This window comes from Monodon monoceros, unplaced genomic scaffold (assembly GCF_005190385.1).
Source record: "Monodon monoceros isolate NGI ecotype Baffin Bay Population unplaced genomic scaffold, NGI_Narwhal_1 Super_Scaffold_16, whole genome shotgun sequence".
Classification (NCBI taxonomy): domain Eukaryota; kingdom Metazoa; phylum Chordata; class Mammalia; order Artiodactyla; family Monodontidae; genus Monodon; species Monodon monoceros.
The window spans coordinates 42,936,480-42,948,693 of NW_021703772.1; the positions used below are offsets into that span (position 1 = coordinate 42,936,480).

Genomic DNA, 12,214 nt, shown 5'->3' on the forward strand with positions numbered 1-12,214 from the left:
CTCCTCAAAATTTACTAACAAGGTAAATTTTGCTCCCTCTAACTAACTGAAAAATAATTGGGACAATATGATACTGTACTTAAAATAGGAAAGCTCCTCTTCTAATTTATTAACAAGTACTTATTGAGTCTACCTTATGTGAAGAACACACTAGGAATGCAGGGGAGAGAGATACAAAATAGAAAATATGTTAAGTGCAAGGAAAAGGATATGTGCAAAACATTGCAGAACCAGACCTCAAGGGGGTAGGGGTGTGGAGTAGGAGTATCTTAAGAGGTAGAAAAACAGCCCTAAAGAATTCATTAGCGGGCTTCCCTGGTGGCGCAGTGGTTGAGAGTCCGCCTGCCGATGCAGGGGACACAGGTTCGTGCCCTGGTCTGGGAAGATCCCACATGCCGCGGAGCGGCTGGGCCCGTGAGCCATGGCCGCTGAGCCTGCGCGTGTGGAGCCTGTGCTCGGCAACGGGAGAGGCCACAGCAGTGAGAGGCCCGCGTACAGCAAAAAAAAAAAAAAAAAAAAAAAAGTAACGATAAAAAGGTCTGAATTATCCAATCTGAAATGTGAAAGAAGACATGAACATCTTCCACAAAATGGGAAAAAAGAAAACACAAAACCAAACCAAACCCACAAAATGGTCTAAGGAAGCTGGAGTGCTGGAATAGGTTAGAAATTGACTTCAAGCTAATCAATACGACTTCTTTACAGAACCATTACCTCAGTCTAAAACTGTAAAGTGGAGGGAATGAATAATTATGGAAAAGACATCTAGATTTTTTTAAATTGCATGGGATTTTAGAGAAAATTTTATCACCATTAGATTGCCAAGGATTTCCAGAAATAAATGGAAAGAGATAAATTTTTAAAACTTAACAATGCTCTATTTAGAATTTCATAATGAGACTGATTTTCTAAACTTTAAGTTTTTAAACTCAAACCACTTTAGTATTATCAAGATTCACAGACCTTTCATTTTTACATGCCTTACACCTGAATTGTATGATAACTGGAACTAAAATAATTTCCTTGTTTTTGCAGATTTGGAAAAAAACAAAGGCCAAATATCCTAGGAGGTAGGGTAAAGGGTATAAGCAGTTGTGAGCTGCTGAAAGGCAAAGCCTGAGGAGTGATGCGCTAGAGAGATGGGCAGACTCCAAATCAGGAGAACAGAGATGATCGGGAGCCACCCAGAGGCAATGTAAGCAACAGAAGGACAGGATCACATAGTAATCAGAGAATAATTAGAGCTAAAAATAGCAGCATTTACCCTGTACCAGCATGGCCCCCAGGCCCTTCATATTTAATCATTTTTAAAATTTATTTATTTATTTAATTTTTTTATTTTTGGCTGTGTTGCGTCTTCATTGCTACGCGCGGGCTTTCTCTAGTTGCAGCGAGCAGGGGCCACTCTTCATTGCGGTGCGCAGACTTCTCACTGCGGTGGCTTCTCTTGTTGCAGAGCACGGGCTCTAGGCACACGGGTTTCAGTAGTTGTGGCACGCGGGCTCTAGAGCACAGGCTCAGTGGTTGTGGCACATGAGCTTAGTTGCTCCGCGGCATGTGGGATCTTCCCGGACCAGGGCTCAAACCCATGTCCCCTCCTGCATTGGCAGGCAGATTCCCAACCACTGTGCCACCAGGGAAGCCCCCATATTTAATCATTTTAAATCTCACAACAAAACTACTACGAATAAATTATTATTAATCCCATTTTCAGATGATGAAATTGTGGCAAAAAGTGAAGACAGAACTTGCCAAGGTCACACTGGCAGTGTGCTCTTGACCAATGGGACACACCACCTCCGTGCTCTGGACGGAGATCACAGGGCCAGAGCACGGCATGTAAGAGAGGCAATGAGCCTGGGGAAGGGCTGGGATACAGGAAGAGCGTCAATTCAGCCAACCAGACTTTGGCTTCTCTTCAGGAAATGTGTGGTGCCATTAATAATGACAACGTACTGAGCACCTTCAATGTGCCAGGAGCTGAATGAAGTGTTCTATTCATAATCAGATTTCATCCTTACAGTAGCTCTGTGAAGTGAATGCTACTTGCATCCTTAAAGAAAAAGGATCCAATGAGACTGAGAGGTGACATGACATGTCCAAGACCAGGACAGTCATAACCTGAACCCAGAAATCCTGTGTATCACATTCTTCCCCTCTCCTCACATCCTCTTACGATTATCTGTGACCTTATCCTCTGGCTGGACCAATGTGAGCCCCCAAAGAGAGTCACCACAAGCCTTATTTGTAACCGTCACATCAATGACTCCAACCAAAGCCTTGCACATAAATATAGTCATTTGTCGAATGAACATATAAAGAAAAGGCAAGAAAGGGACTTTTTCGAGTAACATGTTGCTTTAGCTTGCTTATGTGAACAATGTACACTGATCTATTTCCGTCCAGCATGTCTTCCTCACCCTCAGATCCCTTCAGCCATCCCCTAAGTAACCAGTGCCTTGCTGTGTGCCAAGGTCGAACAGTGCCTAGGTCGCTCAGTGGCCTCATCCTTCTCTAGTGTTCTCTGAATCCCCGAGGAGGAAGCAAGCATCCCCCTCTGCACCACTGCATACTGGGACAACGGACAAAACAGTGAATCCCAGAGGCAGAGGCATCCTGGATGGACAGGGTTCCCTGGGCCCCATACCCCCAACTTAACACCTACAGGACCCCGAGCAAGTCCCTCACCCTGGCTGAGTTTTCTTCAGGTACAAAATTAAAAATGTAGCCACGTACTTCCACTTAGAGGATTAAGTATACCTGTATGAAAGCACTTTAAAAGTGATCGAGTCCTGAATAAATGTCCAATGTCCTTCTGTATCATAATTAGTTATGCAGACATCTTCTGATCCCTTACCAGAGTGTAAGCTCCTGGGGGCACAGCCTTGCTGTGTAATTAATCTTTGTGCATCCCACAGAGATATGAACGTAAGACATCGTCTATACCAAAATACGAATGAATGAATGAGTGGATCCTCTCAAGTACTGACAAAGTCCCTACTGGACTGCACTCCGTAAAGGGGGGTGAACAGGAAAGCCATGTCTTCTGTGACCTTCATAAGGGGAAGGAGAGCTTTACTTAGATTCCTTATTAGCCTTCCTCCCTCCCACTCCTCCCACCTCCAGACAAGAGCTCAGTGATGCTGCTGTCATTTTCATCATGGGCAGGAAACAGAGGAAAGCATGTTACGGCAAATATACAAATGAACTTTTCCAACCACACACATTTGCCGACCTCTTCATGGGTTAACACAGGCCTTTTCCCATGCTCCTAAGACTGCAAGTTAGCTTTATATATTACACTATTACCAGATCCCAAAGGATGCAAAATGACTGCTAATGTGAATAACCACATACGATTGTGCGTGCACATATATATGTGGACACACACACACGAGGGTTCAGAAGATCACCAAATGACCCTGGCACGGGTTTATTTCAAGTCAAAGAGACACCTAGCTTGAACACTTACTTTCCACTTGTCTATCTAGACAGAATACTTAACTGCTGTTCCCCAAACTGGGCTTGATTGATCTAATGAGGAGTATATTTTAATTTAAGATAAAGGCTAAAAGGGATAGTTATTCTGTCAGGACTCTGGAGAGTCCCTGATTTCAAACTGCCATGAAAATTTACCAATTAAAGTATTTAAGCACTGGGAAAATTGGCCTGGACTACTGGCTCACGCATCTCAAGCAGAGCATAAATGTCATCATACTTATTTCGTATAAACACGAAAGATCTTGACTTCACTTAAAAATGACAAAGGGGAAGGCAGGTCCTGAAAGACACCAGCTCCCCTCCCAATCTTGTTCTCTTTCTCTCTGGCAACGTTAGCACATGCCCATCACCACGGCCAACATTTATAACTAAACTGAAACCACATGCCAGTCTTCCCAACCACTCTATAATTAAGGAACTTAAATAAATCTTTAGAGAACTTTCTACTTAAAAACAGTTGTGACCCGTATGCTTCGCATTATTTTGTGAGCGTGTCATCATTGTGATTTACCACACACAAAAATGAATGGTTTATTGAACTATGATGACGATAACAACGGGCAAACATGGTTTTCATCCCACCACATCAAGAGCGGGGTTTCACCCACTACGTCTGTCCTCTAGTTGAGCTCTAAGAATAGCGACAGCCTGACGTTTGAGTGTAAGTCCCCCCTTCATTTCCAGATCAGCTGAACGGCTGTTTGTTGAGAGCCAAACTTTCCCCAACACCAAGCATGTTTGCTGCATATCTGCAGATAGCTGTATCTATCGCTTTTAGGTTTTGCAAGCTTGGTTTGGGGCTCATCTGTTATGTTCTGTCAGAGCAGAAGATTGGGTTTCATGTTCAAAATTATCTAGTCGGTGTTTATGTCCCTTCTCCACCTTATTTCTGTTCAGAATGTTAATCTCCACCGTGGCCCTGCTTTCGTGGGCATCAAGGGTGATGGCAGGGCTTCTTTTCCCCAAACTCCAAGCTCTCCACCCTGCCATTTCCTTTCTAGGTTTCTTTCACCTACTGTACGAAGCAGAAAAGATGATGTGACACCCAACACATCACCCACCACCGCCTAAAGCTTATGCTTATGTTCTCCCAAGCAGCCCCCTACTTTTCAGTCCCTCTGGCTATCCTCTAATGAGGCGCTTAAGGAATCACTCTCCAAAACGGTCAAATCCATTTGAGGACTTTTAGTTTGTCATCTCCATTAGCCAAGGTGCTTAACGGAACAAATTTTGTGTCAGGAAGCTCTCCTGAACTTAGATAACTGTTTCTACCTTTCTGTTTCAGTCTTTTTCTTTAAGAGCTCTCTCAAAATGGTATTCCCTTTCATTCAATCCTGAATCCTGGAATACTTTCAAATCACACTAGGGAAATTCTGCTTCTGAATTTAACCCTCTTAAAATAGCTCTGTCTCAAAATTCTCATCTACATTGAGATCTACAAATCTCAACTATTTCTCTCCTTTCTAGCTCTGGTTCGGCCCTAAAAACTGTGTGCTTTTAAAATTAAGCAACAAGGGCTTCCCTGGTGGCGCAGTGGTTGAGAGTCCGCCTACCGACGCAGGGGACACGGGTTCGTGCCCCGGTCCGGGAAGATCCCACATGCCACGGAGCGGCTGGGCCCGTGAGCCATGGCCGCTGAGCCTGCGCATCCGGAGCCTGTGCTCCGCAAAGGGAGAGGCCACAACAGTGAGAGGCCCGCGTACCACAAAAAAAAAAAAAAAGCAACAAAAAGTAAGTGTTTTTTAAAAAAATTCCTAACCTCTAAGTGTGCCACCAATTCCTAATTTCATACTAAACCCGATTAAGGGCTAAGGCAGTCCACAGCAAGGACGTGGAAGAGAAGGAAAAGGAGAAAGGGAATTGTGTGTGGTGTGTTTTGCACAGTAACCTTGAGGTCTATTTGTTTATTTGCTTGTTTGTTTTTAAAGGAGAGGCACAATGCTGGCCTTCCTTGTAAAATACTATTGCAGGTATCTGTACATCTATAATTGTCTCATATTCTCAATTCAGAAACATTCACTCGCTTGAAAAATATCACCCAGTTAAATCAGTGTTATGCCCTTCCGTGAAACATTCATCCTATCATATCTTAAGGGAAAACTTCAGGGAAAATAAGTTTTTATACTTCTTTGTTACAAGTAACTAAAACTTTTTTCATCCTGGAACGCTTTATTACATTCTTGTCCTATGCCAGGACAGGCATACCTCATTTTAATATGCTTCATTTTATTGCACTTCCCAGATACTGTGTTCTTTACAAACTGAAGGTTTGTGGCAACCCTGCATCAAGCAAGTCTATTGGCACCATTTTTCCAACAGCATTTGCTCACTTTCATGTCTCTTGGTTGGTCACATTTTGGCAATTCTCACAATTATTTCAAACTTTTTCATTATTATTACATTTGTTACAGTGATCTGTGATCCGTGATCTTTGATGTTACTATTATAACTGTCTTGTTGTTTCGTATTTTTTATTTAATGTATGTACACTGTTTTTTTAAAGACATAACGCTGTTGCACACTTTATCGATAGACTACCGTACAGTGTAAACATAACTTTTACATGCACTGGGATACCAGATAATTTGTGTGACTTTCCTTATTGAGATATTCACTTTATTGAGGTGGTCTGGAACTGAAGCCACAATGCCTCTGAGGTGTGCCTGTGCAAGCATGGTAAATTAACATATTTACAACAATACAGTTTTTCCTACACAGCCACAACACTGGTAAGCATTCCTAACAATCCAAGCCTCAGAGCAAGAGCAGATAGACAACAAAAGTAAGCCTCTCTTCAAGACAGACAGCAATAGGGACTTCCCTGGTGGTGGAGCAGTGGTTAAGAATCCGCCTGCCAATGCAGGGGACACGGTGTTCAAGCCCTGGTCCGGGAAGATCCCACATGCCGCGGAGCAACTAAGCCCGTGCACCACAACTACTGAGCCTGCGCTCTAGAGCCCACGAGCCACAAGTACTGAGCTCGCATGCCTAGAGCCCATGCTCCGCAACAAGAGAAGCCGCCGCAATAAGAAACCCACGTACCACAACAAAGAGTAGTCCCTACTCCCCACAACTAGAGAAAGCCCGTGCACAGCAACAAAGAGCCAACGCAGCCAAAAATAAAAAAAAAATTTTAATATTAAAAAAAAAAGATAGATAGCAATGGGCATATGTACACCATGAAGTTAAAAAGAAAGATTATGAAAACAAACACAAAGAACAGAATTAGAGGGAGATGGATGGTAAATGGACCTAAATGGTTGCGAGGTTTCTGTATTTTACGTAAAGTGGTACAGTATTAATTCTACATGGATCTTGAAAACTCAAGGATGTATATTACACCATGAATAACCACAAAATAAAACACAAAGAGGTACAAAATAACAAAAGAATTAAAATGGAATTCTAAAAATATTTCAAATTATTCAAAAGAAGGCAAGAAAAAAAGAACAAAAACAGAGGGGAGAAACAGAAAGTAAATTATTGAATGGTAAACCTAAATTCAACCATATCAATAATCACATTAAATGTTAATGGACAAAATACTCCAATTAAAAGGCAGAATATGTTAAAATGGATATAAAGGCAAAACCCAATTACATGCTTCCTATAGGAGTCATACTTAAAATATGAAGACATAGATAGGCCAAAAGGACATAAGATGGAAAAATACATACCATGCCAAAACAACTCATCAAAAAAAAAAAAAAAAGGGGCTTCCCTGGTGGCGCAGTGGTTGGGAGTCCGCCTGCCGATGCAGGGGACACGGGTTCGTGCTCCGGTCTGGGAAGATCCCACATGCCGCGGAGCGGCTGGGCCCGTGAGCCATGGCCGCTGAGCCTGCGCATCCGGAGCCTGTGCTCCGCAACGGGAGAGGCCACAACAGTGAGAGGCCCGCGTACCGCAAAAAAAAAAAAAAAAAAAAAAAAAGAAGTGCATTGCACTTTCTTTTCTCTTTATACATCTAAACTCAAAGAGGTCCCTAGTTGTCATCTCAATGAAAAGAAGGATGCTATGCCATGGCATGGCATATGGCAGAGTAAAGGTGAGACTTAATTATCTCTAAAAATTATCTACAATCATTTTTCTAGGAATATTTTATCAATACTTACTTTTCTAAGTTCGTATGCATTCTTATATCCTAAACATAACTAGTTACATGGGTTTCTTTTGGCTACATAATTGGAAAAGGCTTGTTTCTATTAGGTACAAAACAGAAATCTCATCAGGGATGAATCATTTTAAGATGACATCTGTTCTGAAGTGAGAACAATTAAGGCATCAAATAAAGCTCAAAAGTCAGGTTTTAAAATAAGACATGACAAACAGGCACAAAAAGTTTCTTCTTCCTCTAGAATTACACCGGCTTCCAAAAAACAGACTCCACAGTATTTTCGTGAAATTTCATAGACTGCCTGAGTCAACGTCAATGTACACTAGGGTCTCTCATTATTTTTTAATGGGTCACTCAAAAATACTTTCTGGACAGTCAAATATAACCACTAAAGGGACAAAACCCACAAAGACCCAACGCAGCCAAAAATAAAAAGAATTTGAATGTTTTATGTGTATAAAATGGTTCACATGTGTTATAACGTTTTAAGGAATAACAGAAATCCCTGTGTAATTAGACAAGAAATTCTTCTCCTTCAGTATTAGAATTTACAAACAAAGCTCTTTATCTCACTGATTCACTTGCTAGTTATGCAATGTTATCCAAGACAAACAGCAAAGAGCACTTAAGGGGTAGTCTTCTTTCAAGATTTCAGAAATTCTGTTTACATCCTCTTGTGATGAAGAAGCTTTGGGGCACACTCACATTCTTCGACCCCATGGGCCCGACCATTATCAAAATCATAATGGAGTTCCTCAGGTCTACCCCGGCCAAGGCCAGCTGGCTAAGTGTCCCTCAAACAACTTCCTTCTCCTGGAGATGCATGTGAAGGTGGACTGGGCCAAGGGATGACTCCTTTTCAAAGGTGGATTGCAAAAGCCAGGTATTGAAGACATGCATTAGGAAGTAGATAAGAGGTTTAAAAAAGACTAAGTTATGTCAGGAAGGAAAAGGACTGGACTTAAGATATGAAGGCAGTGAGGAGGAAACATCTGTCTTCAGGGCCTGGAAGCCACTCTTTGGAATTTAGCGGTAATCCCTTTGCCGCTAAGGACTTCCTTCTGCAAATGGTGCCCTGAGCATGAGAGGCCACAGGGGAAAGCCCTCCACAGGGCCAGCATCCTGCTTGGGGCTTGGCAGGCAGTTAAAAGCACAGATTCCAGCTTATCTGTCTTTGCTGCTGCAGGCCTTATCTCACAAATTAATGAAGTGTGGGTGGTTCCTACTGTCTTGAATCAGTCCCCTAATAACTAAAATGGAAGAGTACGCGGAGGCTAGTGAGAACATTCACAAGGGTGAGGTTCCCAGGCACCCATGAGCTGAGTGGCATTATGCTCATTCACTGTGAGGGTTCTGGGAATGAAGATGAAGAGAATCTGTCCTCAGTCGAACAGGAAAGACACTTAGTCCCCCCAAAAAGAGGTGTGGGAGAAGGTAAGAAACACATGAGCAATCTCCTAAAAACATTCAAATTGGGAAAAAATGACTTTTACTGACAAAGGCATGTCATGGAAAACTGTAAAATCTTAACCCCAAGGCATATGCAAGGAGAGAGGCTGGGAGAATGCAGAGAGTAAGGAGGAAATTATGTTATTTCCCCTATCCAGAAATGAACAAAACACACCTGATCTGGGGAAAAGAACAAACAGACAACTGGGCTCTTAATTCAAATTCAAAAAGCCCTTATAAGTATTTTTAGCATCTCTTTTAACAAAGGAATACTAACAATCATCTTTTATTACCCAACTCTCACAAAAGTAACTACACAGTTACTGTCTACAAGAATAGCCTTTCCTGAGCAAGGTAAATACAATTGAACCAATTCCCAACACAACTGTTTCTTAGCTTTTCGGCAAAATAGCTTATTTCAACCAATTTCATAGTTTTTATGACTTTATTACAGGCAACTCAATCCTGGGGGTGGGGGAGAAATCTATCCCAAGAGAAGTTATTCCAACGATCGTCCTAATTGTCCTTAGGACTTAATGATTTATTCATTAAAGTAAACAGAATGATTTCAAGTTCTCAAAATGCGAACTGATATTTCAGATAGGTGTTCCCTACTGATTTGAAGCGTAAAAATGTGCCACCTTGTATGCCATTCTGTGTGTCTTTGTGTAACACTGAAACACACATTCTGATCTAAGGCACTTCACATCCACAAACCAAACAGTTAACGCTGTTCAGTAAAAATCAACCTTTCATGTTTACAATGTTCAAATGTCAAGCACTCTGCATCATCTTTGATAGCCCCCGCCAGTGCCTGCCAGGTACACAGGATACAAGGACATGAGGTGGAGTCCCAGTTTCCCTCCAGTAAGAGAAAGAGAGAGACACAGGGACATTCGTCTGCAATAGACGATGCTGCACTGGGCACCTTGCATGGCACCACGTACTGAAGAAGTGCAGAGAAATCTGGGTTCGGTTATCGTGGAAGGCATTGAGCGGAGATGGCATCTGAATGGGAACTCCAAGTACACATTGCTGCGGTTTATTTAAAAAAGAAAAAAAAAGCACAGAGGAGAGGGAGTGGGCAGTAGGGAAAGCTAACAACTTCTTCAAGCTTTGGTTTATGCATCCAGCCTTACAGAGCTGTACAGAAGATGCCCCTTGCACAGCGTCCACAACAGAGCAGGAGCTGAATAAACGACTGAAAGGCCAGATGGGTCTAAGTTTGCATGTTATGGAATCAAGGTCATAAATATATTCACATCTGAAGAACGAGATCCACCACCATTTTATAGAGTGGATGCAAAATTCAATGAAATCAACAAATATTAATAAGATGCCTGATTATAAAAAGATACATGCACATACATATACACACATAGACCACAGGGTATATACAATGTAATGCCTGAGTTTGCATATATTATTGTGGAGAAAGGAAAGTGAATTGGCAAAATGATAATAATAATGAGACTTCCTGAAATTAGCTAAATTCATATCATGATATTGTAAGGGAAGAAACGTCTTGGAAATAATTTTAAGAGAATTTAGTACTTATTAATTCAATAAACATTCTATGTGCCACAGAGAGTGTCAGGCAGAGGAATACAAATGATGTCATCCCTACCCTCAGGTGCTCAGTTTAGAGAAATCATGTATTATCTAACTAGATAATCACTCAGTCATTCGCAGATAAGTCATTTGGTCTACATGGCTCACTTAAAAAACAACAAAAACCTCTCTCTAAAGCACGAGGGATACCAGTACCAGAAAAAAATTTTTTTGAATTAAAATTTTACTTGACTCTTTCATCCAGGTACCCAATACCCTTCAAATCTTCCCCTTCCTCTCCTCTCCATCACTGGTTTTTTTTACTGCCTTAGACAAGTTCCTCATTCCTAGTCTGAGCATCAGTTATTCTTAAAGGGATTTTCTATATCCAAGCAAGGCACTTTCACAAGCCACCATGATACAACGCTGTCAAAATATGATGTCATTTTTCATTAACAAGACTTTTCTCCCCTGTCCTCACTGCAGCCAGATTTAACTTCCTGCTTTTATGTGTTTCTGTAACAAAGTTTTTTCCCCAAATTTGTTAAACTCAAAGCAAGGTTGTATCATTCCTGTCCCCCCAAATTACGATTCTATGGAGTACTCTGATTTTAAGTACAATGCTTTTATTTTGCTTAGGCACCAGACAGAAGTACTGGACACGTCTGAGAATTTCATAGCCGTCTGAACTGAACTGGAGTGATCCTAAGAGGCTCTCCTCCCCAGCAGGGTTTAATATGTACCTATTCCAATAAGGTCCAGAAATTCAGGACAAAGACAAAATGCAGAAATCTTTCCTTTGGGTTTCCAAACAGAAAAAAAACCGGAAAAAAAAAAAATTACACAGGACTTCCCTGGTGGTGCAGTGGTTAAGAATCCACCTGCCAATGCAGGGGACACGGGTTCAATCCCTGGTCCGGGAAGATCCCACATGCCACAGAGCAACTAAGCCCGTGTGCCACAACTACTGAGCCTGTGCTCCAGAGCCCACGAACCACAACTAATAAGCCCGCGTGCCACAACTACTGGAGCCCGCATGCCACAACTCCGGAAGCCCGCGTGCCTAGAGCCCATGCTCTGCAACACGAGAAGCCACCACAATGAGAAGCCCGTGCACAGCAACGAAGAGTAGTCCCCACTAGCCACAACTAGAGAAAGCCCACACACAGCAATGAAGACCCAACACAACCAAAAATAAATAAATAAATTTAAAAAAATATATATATTACACAGCCAAATCCATGTCTCAATTTAAAAAAGCAACTCAGTGACTAAAGGGAGGAAATCAGAAGATTACTAATCAGACCACCGAAACAGAAGCGCCCTCAGAGAATGCGCAGGCTCCGGGCTTGGGGTGACTGACAGCCCTCTCTGAGAGGCGGACCTAGGCTGACCACTCCTCACTTGGGTGTGGCTCCCAGATGGTTCTCAGTCCCACTCCCTCCTTACCCCAGTCCTGGTCCCCTTCATACGGAAGGAAGAGGCTTCAGCAATAAGGTTAAGGCAGGCTCAAGATGCCAGGAGGTCTGCTCTGTACAGTATTTGGTTAACTTGTGTGTGTGTGTGTGTGTGTGTGTGTGTGTGTGTGTGTGTGTGTGT

General features: G+C 42.2%; 1 protein-coding gene across 4 annotated transcripts in view; it reads right to left on the reverse strand.

The window, feature by feature from the left end:
- MYO1B (myosin IB) overlaps positions 1 to 12,214 on the reverse strand; it is a 187,731-nt gene that overhangs the window by 99,819 nt on the left and 75,698 nt on the right. The window lies entirely within an intron of this gene.